Here is an 18,814-nt window from a genome sequence, read left to right as displayed (position 1 = left end):
CCTGGCCTATGGCATAGTTTACCATGGAATGAAAAAGCATTCTGCAAAGAAAACAAGGCAATTATTGAGTTCTTAACTTGTATGGTTCAAATAAACTCTCCATATAGCCTATATAGAGGCTCTCTCTGGTCGCCAGAACAGTGTTTTTCAAACTGTAGGTTTTAACTTGTTACTGGGTCATGGAATCAGTTTAGAGTTGGCACCGGGATTTTTTTTAAATTAATGAATCAGAAAAAGAATATAATGCAATATAAAATATCAAACCACCTTGTACAGTAAAAGTACTAACTTATTAATAAAAATGTTATTCTATGCCTATACTCATACATATACACACATATATGCTTTAACAAAGATGAGTTAGAAATGGCAAATGTATTTTTAAAATGGCTTGCAGTCAGTCAGCATCTGAAAAAGTTTGTTCTAGAGTGTCACTGATGAATTGTATTCTCAAATATCTCCTTCTCTTACATTTTTCATAAGCTTTACTTTCTATATTCTCAACTGTCCACCTGACATATTCACTAGGTTGTTTAGCCTTTTTCTCAAACTGATATTCCTAAAGCTGAACCTTCTCTACCTTCAGATCATTTTATCCTGCAAATTTTTTATTTTTACGTATTCATTATACACTCAGTTACTTTTGGTCAAGCCCTTAGTGCTTTCAACCTTGCCTTTCTCTTTACTCTCTTTCCCATCTTTAATCGGTGAGTATAGTTTATGGAATTGACCTTAATTAAGTGCCTAGTATTAGTCACTATGCCATATGCTTTATATATGTTGTTTCATGGAATTCTTTTTTTTTTTTATTTATTATACTTTAGGTTTTAGGGTACATGTGCACAATGTGCAGGTTTCTTACATATGTATCCATGTGCCGTGTTGATTTCCTGCACCCATTAACTCGTCATTTAGCATTAGGTATATCTCCTAATGCTGTCCCTCCCCCCTCCCCCAACCCCACAACAGTCCCCGGAGTGTGATGTTCCCCTTCCTGTGTCCATGAGTTCTCATTGTTCAATTCCCACCTATGAGTGAGAACATGTGGTGTTTGGTTTTTTGTCCTTGCGATAGTTCACTGAGAATGATGATTTCCAGTTTCATCCATGTCCCTACAAAGGACATGAACTCATCATTTTTTATGGCTGCATAGTACTCCATGGTGTATATGTGCCACATTTTCTTAATCCAGTCTATCGTTGTTGGACATTTGGGTTGGTTCCAAGTCTTTGCTATTGTGAATAGTGCCGCGATAAACATACGTGTGCATGTGTCTTTATAGCAGCATGATTTATAGTCCTTTGGGTATATACCCAGTAATGGGATGCCTGGGTCAAATGGTATTTCTAGTTCTAGATCCCTGAGGAATCGCCACACTGACTTCCACAATGGTTGAACTAGTTTACAGTCCTGTAAACTGTTTCATGGAATTCTTACCATATCCTTGAAATGAGGCTGAAAGGTGTTGAGTAACCAACCAGATGTTACACGCATTGTATTTATGTAGATCAGTTCTTTCAGCTCAGTCAGCTTAGGTCTATCTGGCTCGAAACCTTAATGCTTTGTTACATTCTGCCACCTTCCCAAACGCCCTCTTTAAAATTTCTTCAGGAGCTCAGCATGATATTAGAGCAGTTATAGTCCAGAATTACAATCACTACATGGTCCTGGATTGTAATCAAGGCTATATTGCTGGAAAGGACTTCAGAGCTCTAAACTGTTATTTTGAAAAAGACATAATTAAGACTTAGATAGGTTAAGTGACTTCTCTGAAGCCATAGGCTAATTAGAGGCAGAGCTCTGGCCAGAATTCAGGTCTTGGTTTTAGTGTAGTGATGTTTTCATCTTTTCTACTAGCCTCAGGAGCTAGAACAAAGGGTGGAAAAATGAAAAACAGGATCCACAGAACAAAGAGCTATTGAATACCCCAAGGTGTCAGAGGCTTTAGAAGAAATTGATTCCTTATTAAGTCCTTAGGATCAGAAATCTTTTGAGATTTTCTTCTGAATCATCATGGGGAAATATTCTTCTAAAAGCTCTCTACTGGCCAATGTTGTATATGTTGCTCACATGAAATTCCTTCAAGGAAAGAGAATAAAGTTAAGAGAGAGGCTGCAATCCTATAACTAGGTCTTCTAATAAGTTGAGGGATTCCAAGTTTTAGAGAAATAGACTTACTGATTCTTAATTTTATCTTTCCTTTGGACTCCAGCTGACCAAGTAAAGGTAGAATTCAAGGTAGGCTCAGAATTGTGGAGGCAGTGAGTGAATTCTTCATTCCTGCTCTTCATCCTTCCACTTCAACCCTTAATACACTGGGTTATCCCAACGTTGGTCTGCTCGCTTGTTCACTCATTTCAACTTTTGGGAGCTGCACAACGATCTTTGTTTCGAATTTGGCTTAAAGATAAGGTTTCCTTTATCTCCATGTCTACCACCCCATTCCCAATAAAACTGCTTTTGCAGTGCATTTACTTCCTTTGTTGAGAGGTAGGTTCTTAGTTCAAGTTTCTGGCAGTTTTCAGGCAATACTTGGTAAAGATGGCACAGTGGTTAAATGATCTCTTTTTTTTTTTTTGAGACAGAGTCTCACTCTGTCACCAAGGCTGGAGTGCAATGGCGTGATCTCAGCTCACTGCAAACTCCACCTCCCGGGTTCAAAGGATTTTCCTGCCTCAGCCTCCCAAGTAGCTGGGAAAATGATCTCTTTAACATTGGGCTTCCAGATTTTTGGAGTACACAGTGGTGTCTTAAAAATATGCATCTTTATTTGAACATATTCTCTTTATGAGACACCATTTCAAAATGCAAAAGTTTTGGATTTTTGATAAGACTTACCTGAGTTTTTAGATTAAAGGCATATATTCTAAAGAAATGACTTAATAAACAGTCTCCTACATCCATATAGGCCTACGATAAAAGCATAAAGTTATTTTGTTCATTATAGTTTAAAATAATTGATCATTTCAGATGGACCACAACATATGTCACACTATAATTTTATTTATCAGGTGAGAGGTCTATTAATATCCCGAATTCAATGTTTGTTTTTATTTAGAAGGAAAATATATTCCAAAATAAACAAATTGAATGCCCCTCTGCACCATGCATGCCATGGTCTTTCCTACCTTTGTGTCTGCATTTGCGCTCATCTCTGCCAGCTTCCATCTGGAATTCCCACCCAGCCAGTTCCTCTTCTGTAAACTCTGCTCAGTTAAACAGGACGTTCCTGAAGCTGCCAGAGAGCCTTTGTCAAATCTTAGGAGCAGAAGTCCTATAAGGTGTTCTTCTTAGTCATCATGGTTAATATGATTCTAAGATACCTTTACTGGTCAAATGCTGTGTGAGTTATTTGAATATAATTCCCTGAAGAAAAGAATAAAATTGTTACAATTCCCAGCTGCACCATGAAAATTTATTTTACTACATTAGCCCACACATATAGTTCAGCATTCTTAGAATTATTACACTTAAGTCCACACAGTTTAGTATTTAATTTTTCCCTGATTGTTTTGAATGTTATTTTGGATCCACATTTAAAGAAAATCTATTAAGCACCTGCTATGTAAGGTACAATTTGGCACTTTGGGAGATTTTTTAAAATGGAGAAATTGTCACTGACTTCAAATCATTGACCCAACCATTCATTAGACAACCATTTATTGAACATTTTCTGTGTGATAGGCCCTGTGTTAGTGTATTAGTCTGGGTTCTCTAGAGGGAGAAAGATGGAGGCCAAAAGACTTGAGCAGTCTAGTCTTTTCACGTTCTTCTGCCTGCTTTTATTCTGGCCACGCTGGCAGCTGATTAGATAGTGCCCACCCAGATTGAGGTGGGCCTGCCTTTCCCAGTCCACTGACTCAAATGTTAATCTTCTTTGGCAACATCCTCAAAGACATACCCAGGAACAGTACTTTGTATCCTTCAATTCAATCAAATTGACACTCAATATTAACCATCACAAGTCCACCCCCTGTCAACTTGAACCCATATACATCTCCTGAGATCATACATAGTCTTCAAATGAAGACAATAAGGTCATAACCACGCCTAACATAATACAACTATCCTTCCTACCACCAGAAATGCACCAACCCCCAACCCAAATGCTATTACATGAGTTAACAACACTTGAATGCTGATATGAAGTCAATCTTACACCACATGTTGAAAGAAAAAGGAAATAAAATAAAGATACTTTCTTAGTATAAGTGTATACATGCACAAACATGTTCTTAACAAAATAAGGAGGGGATACTCATGACAATTACAGTCCTAGTTTCTGCAGCTGGTCATGTGGTTGAAGCTGATGTTGTTGACTACCTTCTTCTTCTACCCATTCTGTATTCCCTTTGCCTTGAGCAAGCACTTTAGCAGGTCATGGTTTTATACCTGGTGGAGTGACCCAAACCTTCATTCCTGAAGGGTCTGGGCCATTTGTAGTCCTGCCTGGATTGGGCTGTTGTAGTTTCCCATTGACCTTAATCACAGGGCATGGCAGTTTAAGAGACACCATAAGGGATCTTCTGTATTCCACGCATACTCTTCCTTATCTCTGTTGTGGAGTAGTAGACTGATTTCATCTTGATAGTCTGGGTCCACCCAGCCAACGCTAACTCCCTTAGCCTATTGACTTAGAGGTAGGAGGAGCCCAAAGTGGCCAGGTGGCAATCTTAACTTCCAGTTTAATGGAATCATTGTCGTGTCTCCTGGTGGCAGTGTTAGTCCCTCTGGGACTAAGACCTCTAGGCTAGCAGAACATAATGTCATGGGAAAGGGAAGCAAAAATTTTGTTAGTGGGTCACTAGGGGTGATGGGGAGTGGTGCCACTTCCACCTTTCGATTCCTGGACCTGAGAATCCTGGCTATAGGAGAAATAGTACCATATACTGGACAACAATTCAGAGCATACACAGCCTTCTGGACAACTTTGCCCCAGCCCTGCAAAGTATTGTCGCCTAATTGGCATTGTAATTGTGACTTCAAGAGACCATTCCACTGTTCTATCAATCTAGCGGCTTCAGGATGATGGGGAACATGGTAAGACCAGTGAATTCCATGAGTGTGAGCCCACTGCCACACTACTTTAGCTGTAAAGTGAGTGCCTTGGTCAGAGGCAATGCTATGTAGAATACCATGATGGTGGATAAAGCATTCTGTGAGTCCATGGATGGTAGTCTTTATAAAAGCATTGTGTGCAGGATAGGTAAACCTATATCTGGAGTAAATGTCTATTCCAGTGAGGGCAAACTGCTGCCCTTTCCTTGATGGAAGAGATCCAGTATAATCAACCTGCCACCAAGTAGCTGGCTGATCACCCTGAGGAATGGTGTCATATCTGAGAGCTCAGTGTTGGTCTCTGCTCCTGGCAAATGGAGCACTCAGCAGTGGCTGTAGCCAGGTCAGCCTTGGTGAGTAGAAGTCCGTGTTGCTGAGCCCATGCATAACATCCATTGCTGCCACCATGGCCACTTTGTTCATGGGCCCATTGGGCAGTGACAGGGATGGCTGGGGAAAGAGGCTGAGTGGTGTCCACAGAATAAGTCATCTTATCCACTTGATTATTAAAATCCTCCTTTGCTGAGGTCACTGTTTAGTGAGCACTCACAAGACACACAAATATCTTCACAGTTTTTGACCACTTGGAGAGGTCCATCCACATATCTCTTCCCCAAATTACTTTGTCATCAATTTTCCAATCATGCCTCTTCCAAATCCTTGACCATCCAGCCAAACCATTGGCTACAGCCCATGAATCAGTATATAATTGCACACCTGGCCATTTCTCCTTCTATGCAAAGTGCACAGCTAGATAAACTGCTTGAAGTTCTGCCCACTGGGAAGATTTCCCCTCACCACTGTCCTTCAAGGATGTCCTAGAAAGGGGCTGTAGTGCTGCAGCTGTCCACTTTCAGATAGTGCCTGCATGTTGTGCAGAGTCATCCGTAACCCAGGCCCTTGTCTTCTCTTCCCCTGTCAGTTTATCATAGGAACTGCCCATGAGGCCGTCGGTGCAGGTTGGGGGAGAGAAGGCAGGGTGGCAGGAGTGGGAACCAGGGGCATTTGAGCCACTTCCTTATGTAACTTACTTGTGCCCTCAGGACCTGCTGGAGCCCGACCACATATATACCATTTCCATTTGATAATGAAATGTTGCTGTGCATGACCCACTTTATGGCTAATGGGTCAGAAAGCACCCAGTTCATGATAGGCAGTTCTGGTCCCCTTGTGACTTGACCCATAATCAAACCTTCAGTTTCTACCAAAGCCCAGTAACAGGCCAAGAGCTGTTTTTCAAAAGGAGAGCAGTTATCTGCAGAAAATAGCAGGGCCTTGCTCCAAAATCCTAGAGACCTCCACTGTGATTCATCTATGGTGGGCTGCCAAAGGCTCCAAACAGCATCCCTGTCTGCCACTGACACCTCAAGCACTATTGGATCTGCTGGGTCATATGGCCCAAGTGGCAGAGCAGCCTGGACCTGTTGCAGAGCCTTCTCCTATTCTAGACCCCACTTAAAACTGGCAGCCTTTCCAGTCACTCGATAAATGCGCTGGAGTAACACACTCAGATGAAGAATGTGTTGCCTCCAAAATCCAAATAGGACAACTAGGTATTGTGCCTCTTTTCTTGGTTGTAGGAGGGGCCAAATGCAGCAACTTACCCTTGCCTTTAGAAGGAATATCTCAACAGGCCCCACACCACTGAACCCCTAGAAATTGTACTGAGGTAGAAGGTGCCTGAATTTTAGTTGGATTTATTTCCCATCCTCTGGCACACAAATGTCTTACCAATAAGTCCAGTGTGTTTGCTACTTCTCTGTCACTGGATCCAATCAGTATAGGGTTATCAATGTAATGGACCAATGTGATATCTCGTGAAAGGGAAAAGCGATCAAGGTCTCTCTGAAGATTAAACACCAAGCTGGAGAGTTGATACACTCCTGAGGGAGGGCATTAATGGTACATTGCTGGCCTTGCCAGCTGAAGGCAAATTGATTTTGGTGGGCCTTATGGTCAGGAACGGAGAAAAAGCCATTTGCCAAATCAATGGCTGCATACCAGGTACCAGGAGGTGTTAATTTGCTCAAGCAATGAAACCACGTCTGGTACAGCAGCTGCCATTGGAGATACCGCTTGGTTAAGCTTACAGTAATCCACTGTCATTCTCCAAGATCCACCTGTCTTCTGCACAGGCTGAATAGAGTCGAACAGGGATGTGGTAGGAATCATCATCCCTGCATCTTTTAAGTCCTTGATGGCAGCACTAATCATCCCCTCCAGGGATGTGACATTGTTTTTGATTTACTATTTTTCTAGGTAGAAGCACCTCTAATGGCTTCCATTTGGCCTTTCCCACCATAATAGCCCTCACCCCACCAGTCGGGGAGCCAATGTGGGGGTTCTGCTAGCTGTTTAGTATGTCTATGTTAATTATGCATTCTGGCACTGGCTAAATGACCACAGTATGAGTCTGGGGACCCATTGGACCCCCTCTAAGTCGGACCTGAGCTAAAACTCCATTAATTACCTGACCTCCATAAGCTGCTACTTTAACTGGAGGACCACAATGATGTTTTGGGTTCCATAGAATCAATGTCTGCTCAGGGCCAATGTCCAGTAGTCCCCGAAAGGTCTATCATTTCCCTTTCCCCAGTGCACAGTTACCCTGGTAAAAAGGCCAGAGGTCTCCTTGGGAAAGGATGGGAGAAAGATTAACAGCATAAATTGTCAGTGGTATAGTGTGGTCCTTCCTCAAGGGGACCTGGCCTCCCTTTCATTCAAGGGGTTCTGGGTCTGTAGGCTGGCTCAAGTCTAGAAATAGATTGAGGGGCTATGATTCTGTTTTTATAACTCAAACTAATCTTTTGTCCATTCGACCTAGAAGTTTTCTGCTTATGTAAACTAAGTAGGAACACAGTACACTTTCTATCAGTTTTACTTCTAGGAACACTGTGATTGATTAGCAAATGCCAGAGCTCTGCCCAAGTCAGGCTCTTCTGATTGCTGCTTTACCTCTGCTGTCCATTATGGTACCTATGCCCACATTGCCTTTGATGGTTGAGTGCTGCCACTTGGCCCCTGCCACCTCAGGATCCAATTATTCCCATTGCATTTAAAGGTTGTAGTTGAGTGACTGCAATTCCTACTGTAAGCTGTGGCATGCAGAGATGAACAATCACAGGGCTTTTCAAGGATGCAGGTGCTGCCTTCACAAATCTATTTCACAAAGTATTGGTCAAGGGTATATCTTCTGGACCCCCTCCCAGCTGGGATGAATAGGTCTAAAGTGATTGATCCACTCCAGCATCCCAATCTCCCTAAGCCTTTGGATCCCTTCCTCTACATTAAACCAAGGGAGGTCAGGCATTTCCAGCTCACTCACAGTGGACCATCTTTTAATCCATATTTCAGCTAACTAAACAAACTATTAGAACCTTTTTTAAGTCCCCAACCTGCAACATTAAATGCAGAATCCCTGCTTGGTCGGTTTAAATTGATAAATTTAGCCTGGTCAAACTCCATGTTCCTTCCATGATTAACCCACACCCTTAATTTAATATCCATTTCCATGCCTGTTCTCCAGATTTCTGCTTATGTAAATTAGAAAACTCAAGCAGTTCTTTAGGAGTGTGGTGCACCTCCTTGTGGGTCACATTCTGAATCTCATCTCTAGGGGCCCACTGGGACTTTAGTCCAGTTATAGGTCTAGAAGCAAACAGGGGTGTTGGAGATGGGTCCTGAGGAGACTCCACATTGTCTTTCCTGGCAACTGCCTCACGGGAGGCCATCACTGTTTCCTCAGGCAGTGTAGGGTTTATCTTCTAAGACAAAGGTCAAAAGGCTGATGGCAGCATGGGTCCGGGAGGGCATGTTGCCACTACTTGGGATGGGGAAGCTGTTTCTTGCAAAAAAGTTGCATTAGAGTTTATAAGCTAAGTGTCCCTATTTTGATCAGGCCCCTCCCACACATCCCTATTCCAAGTTGCAAGGTCCTATTCTTTTCCAATCAATACCCTCACTTTAACAGTAGATACCTGGTGAGGCTGTGCACATACCTTGCATTGCAGCTTAGCCACTCATATGATAAGAGCTTGTGTCTGATTTTCTGCAATTTTAGCTTTCTTCACAGGAGATAAGATTCTCACTCAGGGCAATAGAAGATTTGAGGCTCAGTATCTGCTTCTGAAGCTGGGTGTTAGAATCCGAGTTGATAATTTTCTTTCATCACTTTGTCCACTGAACTTAGGAGCAATCAATCAACTACATTATATTCCTTAGTTCTCCACATATGGTCAAGGGTATTACGTATAGGGTCACTAAACTCCTTACCTCTCATGAGTGGTGAATCAGTATCAAATGCATTTATTTTGCATAATTCTCTAAACAGTTTACTCCATGGACTATAAGTGTTCTCCATACTATTAGAAATATATTCCTTTGCATTTTGGGGTCTAATCATATTAAGCAGCCAACTCCAGAAACCCCAAAACAAATGAAAGAGCTCCATCCTTAATATTCTGTTCCTATAGAACCAGTCCTGGTAGCAAAATCTGTATTAGTCAGGGTTTTCTATGAAGCAGCATCATCTGGGGTAAATACCCAGGGTTCGTCTAGTGTCATAACGATTAAGGACACAGATACACATGAGGAGTGAGTTCAGGAGCAGAGGTTTAGTAGGCAAAAGAAAGGAGAACAGCTCACTTCCTTGTGAGAGAGAGGGACTTCTGATAGGAAAATCCAGCCTGTGGCAGAGAGCACTGTGTTTTATACATAGGCCTGAGGAGGTGGTGTCTGATTTATGTAGGACCCACGGATTGGTTGGTCCAAGTGTGACATTTACATAGTACCTAGGGAAGGCTGGCCACCCCACCCTAACCTTAGTATGCAAATGGGATCTTTGGCCAGTGCCATATTGTCTTCTCCTTACTGTACACATGACTTAGCAAAGAGAAGGGAAGATGAAGCCACCATTTTGAACATGCCCAGTCCCAGGGAGCTTTTTCCTATTGGCACAACTGCCAGCATTTACCTGTGTAAGATTCCACCTTACTTGTCTATGTCTGCAGCTCGATTTTACAGGCTGCTCTTGGTTAGAAAAGAAAATGATTTGGGGGCTACTTTTCATTAAAAAGAAAACCTTACTGAGGTCTCCCATACCCTCACTATCTGCCTAAATAATTTCTTAACTCCTATAGCATCTAGAGGGACAGAACTAATAGGATAGATTTATATATAAAGGGGAGTTTATTAAGGAGTATTGACTCACAGGATCACAAGGTGAGGTCCCACAATAGTATGTCTGCAAGCTGAGGAGCAAGGAAGCCAGTCTGAGTCCAAAAACCTCAAAAGGGAACTTGACAGTGCAGCCTTCAGTCTGTGGTCAAAGGTCTAAGAGTCCCAAAGCTGAAGAACTTGGAGTCCGATGTTAGAGGGCAGGAAGCATCCAGCATGGGAGAAAGATGGAGGCTGGAAGACTCAGGCAGTCTAGTCTTTCCACATTCTTCTGCCTGCTTTTATTTTGGCCATGCTACCAGCTGATGAGATTGTGCCCACCCGGGTTGAGGGTGGGTCTGCCTTTCCCAGTCCACTGACTAAAATGTTAATCTCCTTTGGCAGCACCCTCACCTCACACACCCAGGAACAATACTTTGCATCACTCAGTCCAATCCAGTTGACACTCAATATTAACCACCATGGTTAGTTATTGGGAATCTTATATTAATAAAAAAGTTACTTGGCTGCAATTAACAGGAAAGCTAACCAACAGGAGCTTAAATGAGCAAATTTTCTGTCAAGGGATAGATGGTAAATACTTTAGGCTTTTCCATGTACAACAGCTACTCTACTCTGCTGTTGTAATGTAAAAGCAGCCATAGACAATATGTAAATGAATGAGCATGGCTATATTCCAATAAGCCTTTATTTACAAAAATAGGAAGTGGGCCAGATCTGGCCCAAGAGCATAGTTTGCTAGCTTAAACAGATAGGATTTTATTCTCCTATAATAAGATGCCAAAGACATCTGCTATAGGGTTAGAGGCTCAGTGATGTTAGTGACCCCAGCCCTGAAATTTTCTTTACTTTTCCCTTATGATTGCAGATGAATGCTGTCTTCCAGCTATTATGATGGTATTCAAGGTAGAAATAACAGGGAAAGGAAAAGATCTAGGCTAGTGAAGAATATTAGTTTTAATAAAAGTCTTCACAGCAGACTTTCTTGTCTTATGGGCCATAACTCCTAGCTACAAGGAAGTCTGGCAACACAAACAGTTGACTTTTCAATCTTTGTTATGTGATTTGGCAAAGGAGAAAGGATTGCAAATTGCTTTGGGGGTAGCAAATGTCTACCACAAATATAGTGGTCAGGATAGTTCCTATCTTTGGGGAGCTAATAGTTTGGTGGGAAAGATGAACAATAAACAGGTAAACCTACAAATATGATATACCATAAAAGGGGCCAGTTTAGAGTTCTATAGGAGCAAAAAAAAAAAAAAAAAAGGATATAGCATAGCCTTATGTGGGAGTTAAGTTTTTGGGGATGTCAGGAAACTTGCTCAGAGCATCTAATTTGAGTTGTCAAAGAGAAGAGAAAGGTGACATGTAGATAAAAGTATTAAATACCATAGTTATGGTGAAAACAAGGAGCTGTTAACATTCAGAGGGAAAAGAGCTCAGGTAGAGACTCCTGGATAATTTTGTCATTTTACTTGAAAATTGATCAGATTGTCAATGGGTAAAGATGATGGGGGAAGAAAGTTTCTAAGGGTTGGGAGTATAGAGTAAGGCATGGAAAGGTAAAGGAAACATGGTGAAGAAATAGGGCCTGGTGAGGTGGCTCATACTTCTAATCCTAGCACTTTGGGAGGCCAAGGCGGGTGGGTCACTTGAGGTCAGGAGTTCGAGACCAGCCTGGCCAACATGGTGAAACCCTGTCTCTACTAAAAACACAAAAATTAGCGGGGAGTGGTGGTGCATGCCCTGTAATCCCAGCTATTCAGGAGGCTGAGGCAGGAGAATGGCTTGAACTCAGGAGGGTGGGGGTTGCAGTGAGCCGAGATTGCATCACTATACTCTAGCCTGTGTGATGGAGCGAGATTCCATTTAAAAAAAAAAAAAAAAGGCACAGCTCTTTCTGGTACACCAAAGGTCAGTTCTCTATTTGGAGAGCACAGCCTTACATTGTAGATGCTTAATAAATACATATACTTTTTTTTTAAAGATGTGGATACAAAAATAACATTCAAAACAATTAGAATTAGATGAAAATTAAATCTAAACTGTGTTCACTTAAGTGTAACAGTTCTAAGAATGCTGAACTATACGTGTGGACAAGTGCAGTAAAATAAATTTTTATGATGCAGCTGGGAATTGTAAGAATTTCCTTTTCTTTAGGGAATTATATTCAAATAACTCACACAGCATTTGACCAATAAGGAAATCATAGACTCATATTAACCATGATGAGTCAGAAAAACACTTTATGGGACTTTTGCTCCTAAGATTTGAAAAAGACTCTCTGGCAGCTTCACGAACTTCTTGTTTAACTGGGTAGACTTTACAGAAGAGGAGCTGGCTGGGTGGGAATTCCAGATGGAAGGTGGCAGGGATTAGCACAAATGCAGGCACAAAGGTAGGAAAGACCATGGCATGCATGGTGTAAAGGGGCATTCAATTTGTTTATTTCGGAATATGTTTTCCTTCTGAATAAAAACAAACATTGAATTCAGGATATTAATGAGACCTCTCAACTGATAAAATTATTTATGGTCTGGCAAATCTAGTGGCCTATCTGAAATGATCAATGATTTTAAGCAGGTTTTGTTCATAATTTAAAAACACATAAGCATTTTTTAATGTTTCAAGTTCTTTATAAACATAATTTTTAATGATTGTATGATACTCCACTGCTTAGATTTATCATAACTAACTACAAACCCTGATGTCAACTGTTCAGTTGATTTTATATTTTTACTGATTAGCGTGCATATGACTTCAATAAATATCTTATGTGTTTGTATTTATATTTCTATGGCTGTTTTAAAACATGGCCCCTAATTATTTCACAATCCTTCTATGCAGAGGTGGTGTCTAATGTGGGCTGAAGGGACACTGTGTCAGTTTCAGAGCTTATTCCTTAAGAAAATGGCAGCTTCTACTTACTGTCTCTTAGAATTCTCTCTCTTGGAACCCAACCCCCATGCTATGAGGAAGCACAAGCAGCCTGTGGAGAGGCCCATTTGGAGAGACACATATGGAGGGAACTGTGAGGACTTCAGCCTCAGCCTCAGTTGATCTCCCAATTGACATCTGGCTCAAACTCCAATTGACATCTGGCTCAAACTTAACAGCTATGAGTGAACTATCTTGGAAGGGGATCTTCTCACTAAAACTGCCCCAGCTAATGATACTAGAATACAGATGAGCCTTCCTTGCAGAGCCCTGCCAAAATTACACGTTTGTGGGCTAAATATTTGATTGCTATTTTTATTAACCAATGAAGTTTTGGAGGATTCATTACATAGCAATAAATAGCCAGAACAATCTCTGATTGTTGTTTTAGAATAGACTCCTAGAAAAGGAAAACTTGTGTAAGAGTACAAATATTTTAAAGGCTTTTGACACGTATTGCCTTGCAGACTTCTAAAAGAGTTGTGTCTGTTTCACTTCCATCATCATATGAGTCTGTTTCACTGTATGCTCACCAGCATTGAATATTATGTTAAAACACATTTAATTTTCTTTGTTGAATGTTAGCTTATTTACTCAGTATAATTATAGAAGCTATTTACTTATTCTTGTAACTATTTTTCTTTTAGATTTTCACAAACTCTTTACTAAAAGGACACTATTCTCTTATTATGTTTGTGGCCCTTCCTCCCCATCCAGATTATTTGCTTTTAAAGCTTTAGTCCTTTTAATTCGGCTCATGATTTTTATGTAAAGAAATTTATTGTATAATCAAGTTTATCATTTTTCTTCATGGAAGAATAAGCAGAGAAGGTAATTCATACAGAATGGCTAGAAATAGTATCTGCGGCTACTGTAGAGACACCTAGATTCACAAAACAAAGCAATCTATAGATATCAGGTGTATAGAGGCAGGAAACTGTGACCTGCTTTCCAGAGGCAGCTGCCTGTGGCTGTGATTTTGTCACTAGGGAAGTGCAAGTTTCTTTGGGGATTATCAACAAATGAAACATTTCTGAAAACACAGATGAAAAAAACACAACGTTGTTCAAATTTATGGATTGACTATACCTCTAACAACAGGTTATCCCTTCTGTAATACATCTCTCTGTATGAGGTATCTCTATAAAGCAAACAATATATTTAGGAATCTGCATTGTAATGGGCTTCTCTAATATAGAATGAGACTTGATGAACTTAAGCATCAATTTAAATTGTATAGGTTTCTGAAAAATAAGCTTATAGTGTAAAGTTAAAATTTCTAAAGAAGAAAAGATTATTCATTTCCATCACCCAGAAACAATGCTATTAAACAGTTTGGTAAATTTACTTTTGGTCTTTTTTTCTATGCATTTTTAAACACATTTGAATTTTTTAATAAATATGTATCCTGTACTTTTAATATTCTATGAAAACATTTCTCTTTGTTATTCAAGACTATTCATAAACATTTTGATAACTATGTAATGTGAAATTGTGTACTCAATTACTCTTTTGGTAGCATATTTAGTTTTTCTCAATTTTTGTCACTGTAATAGGTAATTCTGTAATAAATGTGCTTGTGCTTTTTCCATATCTGTTATTCCTTAGGTTGATTCCAAGAGGTGAATTTGTGGGGTCAAAGCCTATGGACTTCCTTAAGTCTCATAATGGATATTGAGAAATAAAAATATTTACTTTTCCGGAAAGAAAGATTTGCTGTTTTATATGTTCAGTTTTGTCTGGCTCATTTGATTTCTGTTTAGGCTTAGGGGCTTTAGATTGGTTGATATGTCATTGCTAGCCCAAGACCTTATCAGAAGGAAGGCAGGGAGTAAATAAGTATAGCAGTGGCGCAGAGGATGGGTTTCACATGAGCAGTTAAGTGTAGAAATGTGGAAGTGTTGAGACAGAGATTCAATTGTTCTTTGAATTTGGGCCACTCAGGGTGTGTGGAGCTGGGAGCTTATTTAATGACCTCCCAAAGCTTCTCGGGGTACAAATGAGCCTGTGGACCTTTCTGGCAGAGTGAATCGACCCTTGCAGCACCAGACCTGCCAGGCTCATGCTGATGTATCGGAGGCTCAATGTCGCTCTGGGCGTTTGTGGGCTGACATTCAGGATAGATGGACAGCTGCAGATAATGCCTCCATGTTCATTGAGTAAAAGCCTCTATAGGCATTGCTGAGGGGGCCGGAGTTAAATTTATTTCAGGCAGGAATTTACTTTGTAAATTACATCAACCGTTGTGGGATTAGTAATGGAATTTGGACATTCTTATGTTCAAGTTCCTGCTTTGTTTGGCAAGTATATTTTTCTTTTTTCTCATATGTACAGCTACTCTAAGCCTTTCCTGTGAGCCTGAATCACCTCTGGAGCTTAGTAAAATGCATATTTCTGGGCCTTACCCCTAGAGGTTCTGATTCAGTGGTAGAAGTTGGGGCCCAGGAATCTGCTTCTTTTGGGTGATACTGATGCAAGTGGTTGTCTGGGGGCTGTAAGGGACAGTGGGGTGCATGCCCAAATCTTCCTTCTAGGAATCAATGTCCCAACATCTGAGAGCACTGTCAGCACACACCCCGCAGCTTTCAGTCCCCGCAGGGGACTGAAACTGCACAAAGCTGACTCACCCCCATCCCACATAGAGTTGACTAATCCAGGTGAAAGTACAAAGATCTGGCCAACCTCCAGTCCAAGGTAGGTCAAATTTGGGCTATTTTAGCTCCAGAGCACCCATGGAGCAGCTGAGGCTATGGGTCTTGCTTCCCATTCAATTCCTTCGTCCTTTCAATCTGGCCTCCTTTTCCCACCTTTCATTAGAGTTGATCCCAAGGAACTTTCTAATACATTTCCTGTTAAATTCCATCTCAGAGTTGGCTTCCCAGAAAACTTGACTGTAAACCGGTGCTCACTAAGGCTCTGCTGTTTTGTGAATTGACAGAAGAGGAAAGAAGGAGAGAGGGCTGAAGAGATACATACCCTTCACTCTATTTGCAGACTTGCTGATCCACCTCCTCCTACCCCAACCACCACCAGCCTGCCCCTGCCATGCCACACATGCAGCTGCTCATTACCTTCTGCAACCCTCTCACCTTTTCATTACCCAAGGCCTGTCCTTGGCTCACTCAATTGTAGTTCAACAAACCTTTGTTTAACAGGTTTTAATTTTAATAAGTTTTTCTTAGTTTAAAAATATTATGATCTGGAAGAAATATAGAGAACACAATGAGATTTATTCCAGGATTCCCTTTAAATAGATTATGGTTTATAAATCTCTGTCGCTCTGAATTTACGATCTGGATCACAAGGTAAACTGTTTGTTTGAGGGTTTAATTGAGTCTATTTAATTCTTTGTTCCATCTGCCCCTACTGATATGTCCTACATTCTTACCATCTACCATCCATCAGTCAGGATGCAAGAAAGAACAATGACTAAGAGCAGAGACTTCAGTGCCAGACTAATCTTAGTTCACATCCATGCCCTGCCACTTACGGAAAGTGTGATCTTGAGCACATTGCTCAAGTCTCAGACTCTATGTCAACAAAATAAAGATAATTACAGAACATGGCTCACTGAACTGACAGAGAAAATGTAAAATTTAATCTTTTATTCTGCCAGATACATGGCAAGAATGCAATAATACTTGAGCTGATGTTTATATAGCACTTATTCTATACCAGACACTGTTGATTCAATCCTCATACCTCAAACAGTCCCAGGAGGTAGATACTATTAATATTATTAACCCCACACTACTGATGAGGAAACTGAGGTACACAGAGATTAAGTAATTTATAGGGCCCACAACTAGTAAATGATAGAGTTGAGATTCAAACCCAGTTGTCCATCCTTGTAAGCTGCCAAATATAATATTGATAATTATGGTTGTTATTAATACAAGATTGCTGTCACTATTAATATGGAAAGCACCTATCTTTTTCTTTTACCAAACATCACCTAGTGTTTCTCAGAAATATTCCTGATTTGGAAAGTCGATGACTGAGATCCATCATAGAAGTAGAGAGTGGAGTGGTTACCAGGAGCTGGGGCACAGAGGTTGGGGAGATGTTGGTCAAAGGATACAAAACTTCAGTTAGATAAGAGAAATAAGTTCAAAAATTCTATTGCACAATCTAATGAGTATAGTTAATAATGTATTCTTGAAAATGACCAAGAAAGTAGATTTTTAAACTGTTCTAACTGCAAAAAAAAAAAAGTATGTGAGGTAATGCGTATGTTATTTAGCTTGAGTTAGCCATGCTACAATGTATACATATTTTGAAACAACACAATTAACATACAATTCTTATTTGTCAATTTAAATAATATCTGAGGTCCAATATAGAGATACCAATTTTCCAGTAGCAATGTATAATAACACTTAACCTATTTTCAGGATTATTGGGCATAGGTCATGCTACAGAGGGCTTTATACACGCTAGCCAAATTGTTATGACTTTTCCTTTCTATTCAGGCAATTTCATAATTCCAAGAACATATACGATTAGTTTAATATTTAATGTTTGTCAGAGAACTGCCCGCGTTTCCCCAAATCTCCATCCTTTTCAATACAGATTACGTTCTGCGGACTATGTAATTGGTCTCCCACCCAACATCTAAACATTCCTGGAAAATGGGTGACAGATCGGAGTCCCAGCAATGCTCATAATGAAAATAAATTTTAGAGCTCCTTAGGCTGGCTGCACTTGGTTTATGTTTTCATTCTCTTAGCTCATGTCCTTATTTACACCAGGCCTGGAAAAAAGGGAAAAAGCCAAATTCTGAAGCAAAACTTAAGAAATGAGATAAATTCCAGCTGCTTCAGCAAAAGGAAGCAGCTGTATTCGAGCAAAGTAAAAGATAAAAACTGGATTACCCTCCCCTGCTGAAGACCAAAAAGCTTCAACATGTTTGGGACAGAAATGGAATTATTTCTTTGATTTGAATTTCAGTTTAGCTTAAAGCATCCTCTGAAAAGCAGACATTTTAACTTTCATTATCCTCCCACAGAACCAAGATGAGATGGTCTTTTTGAAAAGTGACCTTTAAAAGTGTATGGAGAGGAGAAGATGAAGGCACTGGACAATTTTCCTCTATTAGAAGCGCAAAAATGTTTTATGTACCTCATTGCTAAGTGTGGAATCAATATCATCTTTTTCACATCACCATCGTTACAATGAGCAACTACCAATTACAAAGGTTTGCCATGTATCAGTCACTGGGATACACAGATTATATTATTTCTCTATCCACGATTATAGATTGGCACCTCCAATGTCTGGCCCAGCATTGCTCAGGATAATTCTTTGCTTTTCTTCTATTGACCCTCAGTTATAGTCACCAGTTAATTTTTAATTGATCCATGCATTCACTCAAACATTCATTCATTTATAAAATTGTTCTGCATCTAATAGGAACTAGACTGTGAGCACCTAGTACCGTGTCTAGTAGAGGAAGATACAATTATACAGAAAGAATCACAGTGCTAGGAGATACTTGCTTCAATATGGGTGCTCTCAGAAAGGAGAAAGTTGTCATTGTTGCTTAGGAGTTACATGGAAGAGGAGAATGGGGAGATGCTAAATGTCTTGAGAGAGCAGAAGTTTTCTAGCTTTTGCTCAGAGCTTGATCCTCCTACTGTGCTCC

The sequence above is a fragment of the Symphalangus syndactylus genome, chromosome 14 (genome assembly GCF_028878055.3).
Source record: "Symphalangus syndactylus isolate Jambi chromosome 14, NHGRI_mSymSyn1-v2.1_pri, whole genome shotgun sequence".
In the NCBI taxonomy this organism is placed as follows: domain Eukaryota; kingdom Metazoa; phylum Chordata; class Mammalia; order Primates; family Hylobatidae; genus Symphalangus; species Symphalangus syndactylus.
This window is presented reverse-complemented; position numbering follows the sequence as displayed.